General features: G+C 41.6%; 1 long non-coding RNA gene across 1 annotated transcript in view; it reads left to right on the top strand.

The window, feature by feature from the left end:
- Positions 1-854: 854 nt before the first annotated feature.
- LOC132863326 (uncharacterized) overlaps positions 855-14,593 on the top strand; it is a 37,413-nt gene continuing 23,674 nt past the window's right edge. Inside the window, exon 1 of the long non-coding RNA XR_009650111.1 lies at positions 855-932. This is a non-coding gene — a long non-coding RNA (uncharacterized LOC132863326). The remainder of the gene's footprint in view (positions 933-14,593) is intronic.

Genomic DNA, 14,593 nt, shown 5'->3' with positions numbered 1-14,593 from the left:
GACCCTGGACAATGTTAGAGGTGCCCCGTTAAAGTTACAATATTTATCCGCACTTAATCGGGACTTACAGGGAAACAAATGTTTTCATGGACAATGGTAAATAGAAAGAAAGATGTTTTCAATTGCTAAAGATAAGCAACTAAGAACATTGTTGACTTACTCTATAAAGTAAACTAAAAAAGAGGTAGTAGACTAAAGAATCGTTTGGCCGAAATTAAGAGTCTATTACAAAAGGGTGTTACGAGTGAAATAAGTGTTTACGGTTACTGGAAGTATAATATTGTGGTCCGACAATGGACAATGCAGCCAGTGGTTATTTTGACCTATTATAGAGTGTATTTCATTCATTCATTCATTCATTCATTCATTTTCTACCGCTTATCCGAACTACCTCGGGTCACGGGGAGCCTGTGCCTATCTCAGGCGTCATCGGGCATCAAGGCAGGATACACCGTGGACGGAGTGCCATCCCATCGCAGGGCACACACACTCTCATTCACTCACGCAATCAGAGTGTATTTCAAGTAGTTTGAAATCATTGAACAATCAGCTGAACAATTGAACAATTGAAGTCATTACTGCTATTGTTAAGAGTTGGATGAAACGGGTTGGTCATCAGTCGTAGCCAAGTCTGAAATGTTGATAAACATTTTAAATTTTGAAGGGGGGAGTGTAACGCAATGATTGAATATTGCACTTCAATAATATGTGCCTTTAAAAGAGCATAAATTTGAGATTAAATATTGTGTTAAAATGTTAGTCTCCTGGGAAGCCAGTAGGTGGCGGCAGTGTTACATGGAGTGGTTATTATGGCATTGCGCTCTCGCGTGAGTCTCGCGTGAGTTTGCGAGCGAGATTCCCTCCAGAGTGATGGTGTGTTATAGTTTGTTAACCACGAGAGCCGCAACTAAAGCTTTAATTTCTGTTTGCAGGTAGTGTGAATTGTGTGAGACTTGTGTATGAATGTTTATGATGTTATTGTGTATGCTCCTGAAGTGTTTGAAGAGAGTGTGGAATATGAATTTTATATTAATCGTGCTATGTCGATTTGAGTTGCACGTGTTTAAATAAGTTCATGTGATAATGTTGTTTGAGGAGAATAATGTAGTCATTGTTAGTTATTTCACATATTTACATGTTTAAAAAAAAGCAATGTTTTGCACGTGCATGAGCCTCGCGTGAGTTTGAGAGCGAGATTCCCTCGTGAGTGATGGTGTGTTATAGTTTAACCATGAGAGCCGCAGCTAAAGCTTTAATTTCTGTTTGCAGAATAAAAAACCTTTTACATTTACATTTACAGCATTTGGCAGACGCCCTTATCCAGAGCGACGTACATAAGTGCTTAAATCTCTAACATTGAATACATTAATGCTGGCTCACTAAGTTACATACTTAGGATACCATGAGTTTAAAACATTTGTTCAAAGTTACAATGAAAAAGTGTCAAAGGTGTGTTTTTTTTTTTTTTTTTTTTTTTTTTTTTTTTTTTTAATGCGAAAGATAAGGAAAGAAGTGCTAGTTGAAGTGTTTCCTGAATAAGTAGGTCTTCAACCGCCGCTTGAAAATATCCAGTGACTCAGCTGTCCGGACCTCTAGGGGAAGTTCATTCCACCACCTTGGTGCCAGTACAGAGAAGAGTCTTGTAGTATACTTGCCTCTTACCCTGAGAGATGGTGGAACCAGTCGAGCAGTGCTGGTAGATCGGAGGGTGCGGGGTGCAGTGCGAGGAGTGATGAGGGCTTTGAGGTAAATGTGCAACCTTTAAATGTGCAACCACCTGTGTGAATTCTTCTCTGCACACTGGTAGGTGTTACATATAAATATACATGAACAAAGATGGATAGCAAGAGCTACATGCATCTTGCCAATGTAAGAGTTAAACAATGTCAATAAACGTCTTGTAAACTCTCTCAGGAGCCAGCAACTAAAGTTCACAATGATTACAATTATGGGGAAAATGAAGCTCTTGATCATTTGTCTCTAATTTTGCACCTACAGGCCAAGGTGAACAATGCCAGTCTGATTGGAATTGGTTACACTCAGACTCTGCGACCAGGGGCCTATTGCACAAAACTAGGATAAGGGATTAAACCGGGATATCTTGGTGATCCTGGCTCAATTTATCCGTGATCCGGTTGCAATGAAGCTGGATTAGGGGGTGGTACAATGTTATGGAATAAATTACCATGGAGATTTATTCTGTGGAGCTAGACTGCTCCAGACCAGGCTAAGTTCTAGGATCTATTTAATCTCATCCCTTATGTCAGTCAGCAGTCACCACAAACGGAAACCAATAGTTATTCCACTGCCCACTATACATTATCACATGTAACTAGACCCACTGTCATTATTTAAACATTTGTGATCATTAATTTCAATCATTTTGGATAAATGATGATTTTTAGATGATGTTGCTATCATTAGATAATTTACGGTTTCCCATAGACTATACGGCTATATATAAAATGATAGAATATTAGGGCCACAGAGGAAAAAAAGAAAATTCAGACTTTGAGAATGAAGTCTTTAATAATATTGTAACCCGTCATTTTAGAGGAGGACAGTTGTTAAAATGACAGCTGTGGGGCATTTTGTGGAATTGTTCTTCAGTATGGTTTCACAAACAAGGAAATACTTAATCTTTTGGCACATCAGCATATTGTCATAAGTATCAGGACTGTAAAAAAGTATATGCATCTTTTCTGCAGAAAGAACCAGCCTCATAAATTTATGACTTTTTCCTTCTTCCTCAGTGTGGCCCTAATACTCTGTCGTATAAAATACACATTCCATATAAAAACACAAAGTGTAACATTATGTTCCTTTATTGAATAAGGATAAAACAAAGCAGGTAAACCATCAGCTCCTTTCGAAACTGAAGTCACATAGTGACTCTACAAGATGGAAAGCACAGAATCAAATACACATTCAAAGGTCTGTATATAACACACCCCGTACGTCTGCTCACTGAAATAAATGCAGGACAAATCCATGCACATCAACTGAACAGACAAATGAATGGATGCAGTAGCCTCCCTGCAAGCTTGTATACAGTATACAGCACAAACATCATAAGAGGCCAAATCAATTTAAATATATATATATATTTATATATATATAACACAAAAAACCCCAAATTCCTCTGCCACCGCAGGACATATTTAACCAAAATCATCAGCACATATTGGTCCCTCAGCAGACGACCAATGTCATCAACAGGGAAGATTGCCGGATTGTACCAGTCCATGGCTGGTGGCACTCTGGGGGCCCTCTCCTTCCTCAGGCAGGCCACATTGTGGAGAACAGCACAAGCCACAGTAATGTCACATGCCCTCACAGGACTGACCCTTAATTTGTGAAGGCAGTGAAAGCGTGCCTTTAGGAGGCCAAAGGTCATTTCAACTCTGGCCCTGGTCCTGCATGGGCATGGTTGTAGGCCTGCTGTGCTTCCTGGGGGTCTGTGAAAGGTGCCAGGAGAAAAGGCTGGCAGTCATATACCCTGTCTCCCAGCAACACACCAGAGAGTTCACCTGTCAACACAAAATCTCATCATTACTACCTCATAAACACAGTGATATTCTTGACACAGCCATGATGTAAAAAGTGGACCGTTTTGGCCCGGTCGTGTTTAATCTACATCACACACCACACACACACACCACACACACACACACCCACACACACCCACGAAAAGAGACACTTTCTTTATCACACAAGCACATTCAATTCAGTCAGTGAGCAAGCGACCTTGGGTCCTTTGAAAGGCGCTATATAAATTAAAGTGATTATTATTATTAGCTCATCTATTTATTCAATTAAATTTTATTTGATTTATATAGTGCTTGTCACAATTGTTTCATTGTTTCAAAGCAGCTTTACATTAATAAAAGCAGGAGAACACAGAACAATCGGTGGACAACATAAGAAGCAGAGAACAACGGCTAAGATTAAACCGTACTAGTGAGCGTAGTAATAATGTAAGGCTTTGATAAATTATCAAAGCCTTATCCAGTGTGATGGAGTTACTGTACACAATTTCACTCATATCTGCAGCCCATTTCAATTAAAAATTCAAATGTTTCATAATCAGAGTACAACTGCGTTTTTGGAAATGTGAATTAACTATTTGGATTGCAATTGTGATATTTTTAGTGGAGCGGTGAGTGGGTTATTGTGCACTACTTACGCATTCAGGCGGTCTGCAATACTTTGCCACGCTTTTTCTCTTTGCTTTATCACTGTGGCGGTGTTGCCTTTCTTCTTAATAATGTCTTTTACCTCCTCGTGTGCCTCCGTGAGGATTTGTGCCTCCGATGGGGAGAAGTACGCCGCTCTAGTTGCCATGGTGAATCAGTGAATCTGTGATCGGTGGCAGGTCTGTTTGAGTGAGCCGTGAGCGCGCACATATCCAGGATTGTTTACACCTGGCTTGATGAATCTGTGTCTGCTCATCCTGGCTCGGTCTTTGTGCAACCAATTAAGCCAGTCATTTATCCTGGATGTCTTAATTCTACTTTTGTGCAACAGGCCCCTGGTAACCTCTGCCTTTCTAATATTTTGCTCATGTGCTTTTCAGCAGTTTCCTCCACTACAAAGCATATGAACATAACTCTTCTTCTGTTCTCCTTATTTCCAGCTCCTCGTCCTGTTTAGGTGTGAAGGTGACACTCTCTGCGCTCATTGATGGCAAGAATTTCAGCACCGGAGGACATAATGTTGGAATGGGCTTTGAACTCGAAGCATAATAAACAGCTGGAACCAGATTCCTTGTGTGTGTCAACACACTTGGCCAATAATTCTGATTCTGATAAATGCCCAGTCTAGTGGTATTTCTCCTCCACGTTCCATCGTTCGTTATACACAAGCATTTACCCCGTCACGTTGAAAAAATGAGACGTGATCATCGGTGCTTTGAGTCAACACTTGAAAGCTAAATGCTTCCATCCGCTAAGTAGATGGTGCACCAATGATAGGAATGTTCTGAGTTCCAAACACTTAAATATCCTGTTAAATATAATTGTTATTAAAAAAAAAAAAAAACCACTGCACTACACCACTACAGGTTTCATGGCATTTAATGGCAGTTGGAGTCGGTATACAATTAATTCAAGATATTTTCCTGTTTTATTACCAGAGATAAATTTGCATAATGTAACAAGTGTAGGAGCTATTTGTCTATTTTTGTGTGTGTAATGTTAAAATGAAGTTTATTTGTATAGTTTATTTTTTTGGTCTTTTGTGTTAATTTGTTAATTAGAATATGTTTACTGTATGTATTCTTCTAATTGGATTGGTTAGTATTTCTTTTCTATTGGGTTAAGTCATGTGCACCTAGGGGATTAAAAGGGGTTTATTTATGGCAGCCCAGAATGCACCTGGGTGGGCCTATGTTGTTGTTGTTTTTTACTAGTTTGTCAAGCCAGTTGGGCACAAGGAGCAGGAGATGCAAAATTGTTTGTTGCAAAATTGCCTGCAAAACCCAAACCCATCATCTGGTTTGGACTCAATCCTTTCCCTGCGTAAACCACAACCCATGGTGTATCTTGGTGATTATTTGACTTATTTTGAAGATAAGTTTGATTCATTTTTTTAATTTTATTTAATTTGACAAATGGTCACTACAATAAGTGAAGCGTTTGCTGGTCTTCTGGGGGATTTCAGTATAAAACTAGGAAAGCTAACAGGTTGCAGTGTAATAACCTGTAATCGGTACACAGACTTTGCAACATGATTATTAAGTGAACGTGTCAATAAATTCCTTCATCAGCATCCTGCAATAAACTTTATCTGAAAACTAGTATTCAAGGGAACCTTCAATGTAAGTAAGGAAAGTTATGTAATTTGGCACACATGTAGAGGCCAGTCTTAGAAGTTACTATAGAAACTTCGGTGTGTCTAGCTCAAACCCTCTAGCACCACCAACAGTCCAAAAATCCAATTATGTTCATGTTCATAACTGCTGACTTGTAAGGCCTAGAGACAAAATTCTTGCATATTTTGGATCCTTTGCTCATGCCGATTCGAATGCACCTATGACGTCATTTCTGTCATGAATATCCTTCCGCCATTTTGAATTTTCCGTAAAACCTACTTTTTCGAACTCCTCCTAGACCGTTTGTCCGATTTGCATGTCCTTTGGTATATAGCATCTAGAGACACCCAAGACAAAAAGTTATCAAAAGCTTTTTGATAGACCAATGCGTTCTTGTAAACCGTGGCAGAATACATGGCACTTTTTATGTCATAAAAGTGATGACTTGAGGGTACAACCAACGTTTTGTGACAGCACCACCTAGTTTTTAAAAACAGCTATTTTCGCTTATAACCAGAGGTGGGTAGTAACGAGTTACATTTACTCCGTTACATTTACTTGAGTAAGTTTTTGAAAAAATTATACTTCTAGGAGTAGTTTTAAATCACTATACTTTTTACTTTTACTTGAGTAGATTTGTGAAGAAGAAACTGTACTCTTACTCCGCTACATTAGGGTACAATGATCTCGTTACTTTTCTTGTTACCTCTTTGGTATTCTACGCATCAATTTTAATGTTTTATTTTGACAAATAGAGAAACTTCCGCTAAGGCTCTACCACGTGACTGTTTCACCAATCAAACGTAGTTGTGCAGTCTCGTCACGTTACCATACTCAATCTCAGCGGCGGGACGCGTTAGTTAGCAACACAAACATGTCAGAATCAACCGTCGGCAATGCAGACACAAATGACGAGGAAAACCCGCACCCCTGGCCTCATATTGAAAGCATGTTTACCTTAGTAAAAGTGCGAGAGAGCAGTTACATTATGAGGTGTCTTCTGTGTCTGCCAAAGCAGATAGCCGCATGTTTGTCTTTTAGGTTACATATGACAGAGCTCTCAAGTCTTCACCATGAGACACGCATTTCAGTCAGTTCACACCTTGTATTTCTTACGCTGAGAAGTAAGGGAGAACTTTTACTGCTATATACTGAATTAATGGACGAGGCGCAGGCATACAGTACACAGAGCAGTTTTGTCGAGTTCAGCTGTTGAGTTTGTTTTATGTGCTCAACTTTACTCAACGTCAGACGTGTCGTTTCTTACAGCGCCGAACACACATATTTAAAGGGATAGTTCACTCAAAATGAAAATTCTGTCATCATTTACTCACTCTCATGTTGTTACAAACCTGTTCAAATTTCTTTGTTCTGATGAACATGAAGGAAGATATTTTGAGAAACAAAAACAGCTTTGCAACCAGAAGCTTTAGCTTACCTGAAACTAAGGAAAGTACTAGAGGCTTCCTGAAATTAATTAAAGGAGTAGAGATGTATTTCATTATTATTGCCCTTTCATCAAGGCATCAAATGTGCAACAATCACAACACAAAAGAAATGAAATGAAATGTGTGTGTGTGTGTGTTTCCTTCTGTTGTTCTGTCACTGGAGACACACACACACAGTTTATGAGAATTTATGGGCTGCCTCGTTCTAGTTTTCGCTGGTAAAAAAGTATAAAGGAAATTTGTGTTACTTGTGCATATTTATTTTTTATTTTATTTTATTTATTAAGTACTTGAATATACCTGAATTATTTTAATTTAAACTATTTTGTAATTAATTAATTTTAATTTATTTTATTGATTGGATGAGCCATAATTTGCCTAAAGATTATTTTGTATTTTTGTCTGTCTGATTGTTGTCGTCCCGCCTCCACCTTGTGTGTGTGGAGTTTGCATGTTCTCCCCGTGCCTCGGGGGTTTCCTCCGGGTACTCCGGTTTCCTCCCCCGGTCCAAAGACATGCATGGTAGGTTGATTGGCATCTCTGGAAAATTGTCCGTAGTGTGTGATTACGTGAGTGAATGAGAGTGTGTGTGTGTGTGTGCCCTGTGATGGGTTGGCACTCCGTCCAGGGTGTATCCTGCCTTGATGCCCGATGACGCCTGAGATAGGCACAGGCTCCCCGTGACCCGAGGTAGTTCGGATAAGCGGTAGAAGATGAATGAATGAATGAATGATTGTTGTCGTGTTAAAAAATCAGACGTTATTCAACAGTTACTCAGTACTTGAGTAGTTTTTTCACCAAGTACTTTTTTACTCTTATTCAAGTAATTATTTGGATGTCTACTTTTTACTTTTACTTGAGTCATATTATTCTGAAGTAACAGTACTTTTACTTGAGTACAATTTTTGGCTACTCTACCCACCTCTGCTTATAACTACTGCAAACTTGAGTCTAAAATCATGAAGGAGGTGTTGTTAGACTCCTTGAGGAATGCTGAGTCAAACGATACCAAACGGTTTTTGGACGGCCATTTTGTGTGTCGGCCATTTTGAATTTTCACGTTAAGTTCATTTTTTTACGAATGCAATGCCATATCGCTACGAAACTTGGTATGGTTCATCAGCGACATTTTCTAAGCGCATCTGATCGGCTTGACCCCGGTATCGCTGCTTGCAGCTATATTTATTAATTAGAACTTATTGTATTCAGATATTTTAGCTCTTATTTTTTAGCTACAGATCAATTAGATTAAAAGCTAAAGATGTTTTCCCCACAAAAAAAAGCTTATTTTCAAGTTTGAATCTGATCTTTTGTTGTCCAAGTTATCATGGGAAGTTCCCTTTGGAAGATCGGACAGAAAAAACAATAGAAATGACACAGGAAAATTAATTTGTAATTAATTTGAGTTGAGTATTTCTTATGTGCTTTATCATTTTGGAATAATTTTATTCAATTCTTCACTTTAATACTATACACTGGGCTGTGGTGGCAGATACAAACAACCCACAGATAACTGATACATAATTCACATATCACCGACAAACACACACACATACATATTTGGCATTTCACCTTTAAGAAGTGGGAGAGTTAGTTAGTTGGTTGATGTGTTGTTCCTGTGCAGAAAGTTCAATAAAAAATACAACCATTCTGGTCACATGCAGCAATCCTGTCTCTGTGTATCTTTGATAGCTTACAAAGCTACATTGGTGACCCCGACGCAGAACAAATATCTTATTTGTGATGTCGACGAATGCTGTATCTCTGAAACTGCCGGAGTTTTTGGGAGCAACAAGCGGCCGTATGGTTCGCGCAAGCCGAAGCTCAGTTTGCCTTACGGGACGACACAAAATACTATTACGTCGTTGCAGCCCTCAGCAGCTCCACGGCCACGCGAGCGATCAGCATTCTGGAAGATCCCCTGGATCGGGATAAATATTCTACACTAAAGGCATATCTATTAAAGACTTTCTGTTTATCGGAGACTGAAAGAGCACGGCGCTTACTTTCTCTGCCTGGACTCGGAGATTCACGGCCGTCTGAGTTAATGGACCACATGCTAGGGCTACTGGGTGAGCATACGCCATGCTTTCTGTTTAAGGAGTTAATCTTGCAACAATTACCAAAAAATGTCCGTACCTCCCTCGCAATTAAAGTGGTAGCTGATTACAGAGAACTAGCACAACTGGCGGATGTATATAAGGCAGCATCACACAAGTGTACAGCAGCTGACTCAGCAGTAGCTACATCCTTGTACCCTGTTTTGAGAACTGCAGCATGTGGTTCGGGTGAACGGCTAGCTCCCGCTGCATGGCAGACTGCTGAACAGGGACTGTGTTTCTTTCACGCTCGTTTTGGGGCAAAAGCCAAAAAGTGCCGTCCTCCATGCACGTTCAATGGGAGCCACAATATGCCCACTGTCAGTAGCATAGTAGCTAATGACACTGCTTACCTACTGTTCATCACAGACTCATTATCCGGCCGACATTTCCTGTGTGATACGGGGGCACAGGTTAGCGTCCTGCCTGCGTCAACAATGGACAGACACTTAGACAAGGTTGGCTCACCGCTCGAGGCAGCCAATCAAGGCAAGATACGCACATATGGGAAGCGGATAGTACCACTGTGCTTCAATGGACAGCGTTTTACGTGGGAGTTTGTGTTGGCAGATGTAAGCAGGCCCCTCCTGGGTGCAGACTTCCTGTGCATTTTTACGGATGCCTTTTGGACTCAAGAACGCAGCACAAACCTTTCAGTGAATGATGGACTCGATCCTGCGAGACATGGATTTTCTATTCGTGTACTTAGATGACATTTTAGTCGCCAGTGCGTCCAAAGAGGAGCACCTGACACATCTAAAATTGCTGTTTGCTCGCCTCGGCCAGGACTTGATAATTAACCCCGCCAAGTGTCAGTTTGGCCTGGCCTCTATTGACTTTCTAGGCCACCGGATCACAAGCGAGGGGGCAGTTCCTCTACCAGACAAAGTCAACGCCATTACAGAGTTCCCTGTTCCACACACACCCAAATCACTGCAAGAGTTTTTGGGGATGGTTAATTTCTATCAACGTTTCATTCCTCGCGCAGCCCAGCTCATGCATCCTTTGTACAGGGCCCTCACAGTTCACAGCAAGAATGCACAGATTATCTGGTCAGTGGTGATGACCAAGTCGTTTGTGGACACTAAACTCGCTTTAGCCCAGGCAACCATGCTGTCTCATCCGATTCCAGATGCCCCCATTGCTATCACTACTGATGCGTCAGACTGCGCAGAGGGTGCTGTACATGAGCAGCTGGTAGATGGTGTTTGGCAACCCCTTGCATTTTTCAGTCGCCAGCTCCGCCCGAATGAGCGGAAGTACAGCACTTTTGACAGAGAGTTGCTCGCGCTATTCCTGGCAGTAAGACACTTTCGTTTCTTTTTGGAAGGACGGGTTTTCACAGCGTTTGTGGATCACAAACCCTTGGTTCATGCTATGTCTAAAGTCTCTGAACCCTGGTCATCAAGGCAACAACGCCACCTGGCCTTCATATCTGAGTTCACAACAGATATCAAGCACATAGACGGGAAAAGCAACGTTGTAGCAGATTGCCTTTCCAGGGCCGCTGTGCAAGCAGTACACTGGGGTATAGACTTTGTCCAATTAGCTACTGATCAGCAGTCCGACACAGAGGTGCAGGCTTACAGATCAGCTATCTCGAGTTTGAAAATAGCTGACGTCCGTTTTGCAGAGGCGGGAGTTACGCTGATGTGTGATGTCTCCAGAGGCCATGCTCGGCCAATAATACCAGTGCAGTGGAGGCGAGTTGTGTTTGACAACATCCACAGTTTGTCACACCCGGGGCGGAAAGCTTCACAGAAACTGGTTTCTTCAAAGTTTGTGTGGCATGGATTGAAAAAGGATGTTCGAAACTGGGTTTCAGCATGTGTGGCATGTCAGCGGGCCAAAGTGCAGAGACACACCAAAGCTCCACTGGCAACTTTTGAGGTACCCGAGCGACGTTTTGACCACGTTAACATCGACCTAGTGGGTCCACTGCCGCCCTCCCGGGGGTTTACTCACCTTCTGATTATGGTGGATACCATTGGTGGATACCAGTACCATTGACCTCAACGACAACGGCGGATGTTGCACGGGCCTTCATCGACACTTGGGTGGCGCGTTTCGGCACACCGTCAGACATATCTTCAGACCGCGGCCCTCAATTCACATCTGAGTTGTGGACGGAGGTGGCTCGGATCTTAGGTGTGCAGCTGCACCATACTACGGCTTTCCACCCGCAGGCCAATGGCCTTTGCGAACACTTTCATCGCTCTCTCAAAACTGCACTGAGGGCCAGTCTGACAGATGGCAGATGGATTGAGCGGCTACCATGGGTCCTGCTGGGCCTGCGAACGGCTCCCAAGGAGGATCTACAAACTTCCTCTGCAGAGTTGGTGTACGGTCAGACTCTACGGGTCCCCGGAGATTTCATCCCAGATTGCACAATGCCATGGAGACTACCTTCTGAACGCTTCGCCCTCTTAGACAGAATCAATGCTTTCAAACCTGTTCCTACCTCTCAGCATGGACTGACAGTAGCTTGGATGCCCAAAGACCTCTCTGCAGCTGAGTTTGTCTTCATCCGTAATGATGCTCATCGGAACTCTTTGCAGCCCCCATATGACGGCCCGTTTGGGGTTCTGGAGGCTGGAGCCAAAACCTTCCTGGTTGACGTCGGGGGCCGTACAGAGCGAGTCACTGTCGCGTGAGCCGTACAGAGCGAGTCACTTAAACCAGCTCATGGAGAGCTGGGCCAGCCGATGGTTCCGCCACTGGCTCCTAGGAGGGGTCGACCAACCACCAACATTAGTAGAGACCCCAAGAAGAAATCTCAGAATGTTCAAGAGGTGCTACCTGCTACAGGCTCACATCATTGCACCCGTTCAGGGAGACATGTTCATGCTCCAAGCAAGCTGATGTTGCCGCTGTTGGTGACTTGTGGGGGGGCCTGTGTGGTGGCAGATACAAACAACCCACAGATAACTGATACATAATTCACATATTACCGACAAACACACACACACATACATATTTGGCATTTCCCCTTTAAGAAGTGGGAGAGTTAGTTAGTTGGTTGATGCGTTGTTCCTGCGCAGAAAGTTCAATAAAAAAATACGACCATTCTGGTCACATGCAGCAATCCTGTCTCTGTGTATTTTTGATAGCTTACAAAGCTACAGGGCTAAAGCAAATGTACCTAACACACAGGGTGTAAAAGCTATCGTATCTACCACAGATTTAACACCACAGATGACCGAAAGTTACTCACTTTCGGTCATGCCTGACAGTCGGTCCGACTCTAAATAAACTAATATCCCGGAGTATATGTAACTCCTGTACACTGAACTGAGACATGTTGTGCTGAGAGAGAACTGTGAGCTCGAGCTGTTGATACTGCGCATGCGTGAATTACTGAACTGATACAGCGAATCATCAGTACACTGAACTGAGAACTGTTTCTTTTGGACGCGTCCGAGAACCAATGAGCTGTTGATACTTCGCATGCTTGAATCACTGAACTGATACAGCGAATCATCAGTACGCTGAGCTGAGAACTGTTTGTTTCGGACGCGTCCGACATACTGAGAACCGATGAGCTGTTGTTACTGCGCATGCGTAAATCACTGAACTGATACAGCAACGAATGTAAATGGTTTAATGTCTTATCAACATATGAATGTTTAACTCAGTTGCATTAGTTTTTGAAACAACTGATGGAGCGAAAGAAACATTTTAAATGTATGCTTTTCTTTTTACATTAATGTATCTGCTTGTCTTAAATGACTGCATTGTTTAGTTGAGCATGCTGGTATTAGCTTGAAGTGGGTTGAGTTACAGTAGGCTATTTAATAGGAAGCTAGGGTGATTTATGAAATACCTGTACTGTAATTATAGTTAATGCACATTCACAAATTGAGTTTGTATTAAATAAACAATTTTAATAAAACTGGATTAAAGAGTTTTAAACAACACACCATTACAATTTTAACAAATAATTGTTGATTAAAAACATACACATGTACATATACACGCTGTATTCAGCTCTTAAGGCAATACCTAACAAATGTTATCTTGCAGTATCAAAGGCACAGATGTAGCTACTATGCAAAGTCTCATTTTCATAACAGCAGTTAACCCTTCATATACTGCCTGCCTTGCTTTCCACCATGCCAGTGGGTCTTCATTTCTTGGAATCAAGGTCTCTGCAAGATACCCTCTTATTGCTGCCACTGAGGTGGATGTTGTATTGCTGATGGTGACTGCATCAGCAACTCTCTCATCAAAATCCTCCCAGATTGAAGATTGCTGTTCAGATGAGAGAAGAGCTGGTGGGGTTGTGCGCTTAGCTTTAGTTTGCTCTTCTGTACTGGACCAAACCCTTGCAACAGCTGCAGTTATACCTTTGGCAGCTTCATCTGCAGCTCCTGCATCTTGAAAGGCCCTTTGCTTAAATCTGGGGTCAAGCAGGGTAGCCTCAGAAAGCAGGCAAAAATGCTCTATCTTGTGGAAACGCATGTCCGGAGCCAGTGAGTCCATCATTGCAATAACTGGTCCATGGTTAGACACAGCGCCCCTCGATCTCTGAACAATTTTTTGCAGTCCCCTTGCCATCAAAATGACCTTGGATGCAGTCACATATCTGTTTTAATAAAAAGACAAAAGAACAGTCAGATCAAATAAGTTATCATTGTTTATGAGAAGGAAAAAGGTCAGTTGAAATGTAACAAAAACATACACTTATTTCCAATATTTCACCAGTGGAGGCAGTTCTATGTTAAATTAAATTATACATACCTTTCAGCACTAATTTCAACAGTGACTTCTTCAAAGGGATTTAAAATCTCACACACACACTTTAATTATGTCCCATTCATCAAGTTCCAGGGTCGGAAGGTTAGGGTTGACCAGTGCAATTGTAGCAATGATTGCTTCTTTCTGCAGCCAAAATCTTTTTAACATGTAATAAGTGTATATATGTAATAGTTCCATCTAGTATAACATCCTGCTTGAGCCTCAGCTCTTCAAGTCCCATTTGTTTTTGTGTTGCTTTTAATCTTTCTGGACACGTCCGACATACTGAGAACCGATTAGCTGTTGATACTTAAACCTTCTGAAGGATGCGTAAACCTTCAGAGCAAATTATACATATTGGGATATGCATAGTAACTAGTCATAGGCTATTAATCATTTAAAAAAAAAATAAAAAATCATACAACTGTTCACTCAATATGTCAATTAATTTTACTATTGACTGTTGTGCAGGTTAGTCTGTATTTTTATATGCCGCT

The sequence above is a fragment of the Tachysurus vachellii genome, chromosome 20 (genome assembly GCF_030014155.1).
Source record: "Tachysurus vachellii isolate PV-2020 chromosome 20, HZAU_Pvac_v1, whole genome shotgun sequence".
Taxonomy (NCBI): Eukaryota; Metazoa; Chordata; class Actinopteri; order Siluriformes; family Bagridae; genus Tachysurus; species Tachysurus vachellii.
This window is presented reverse-complemented; position numbering and strand designations above follow the sequence as displayed.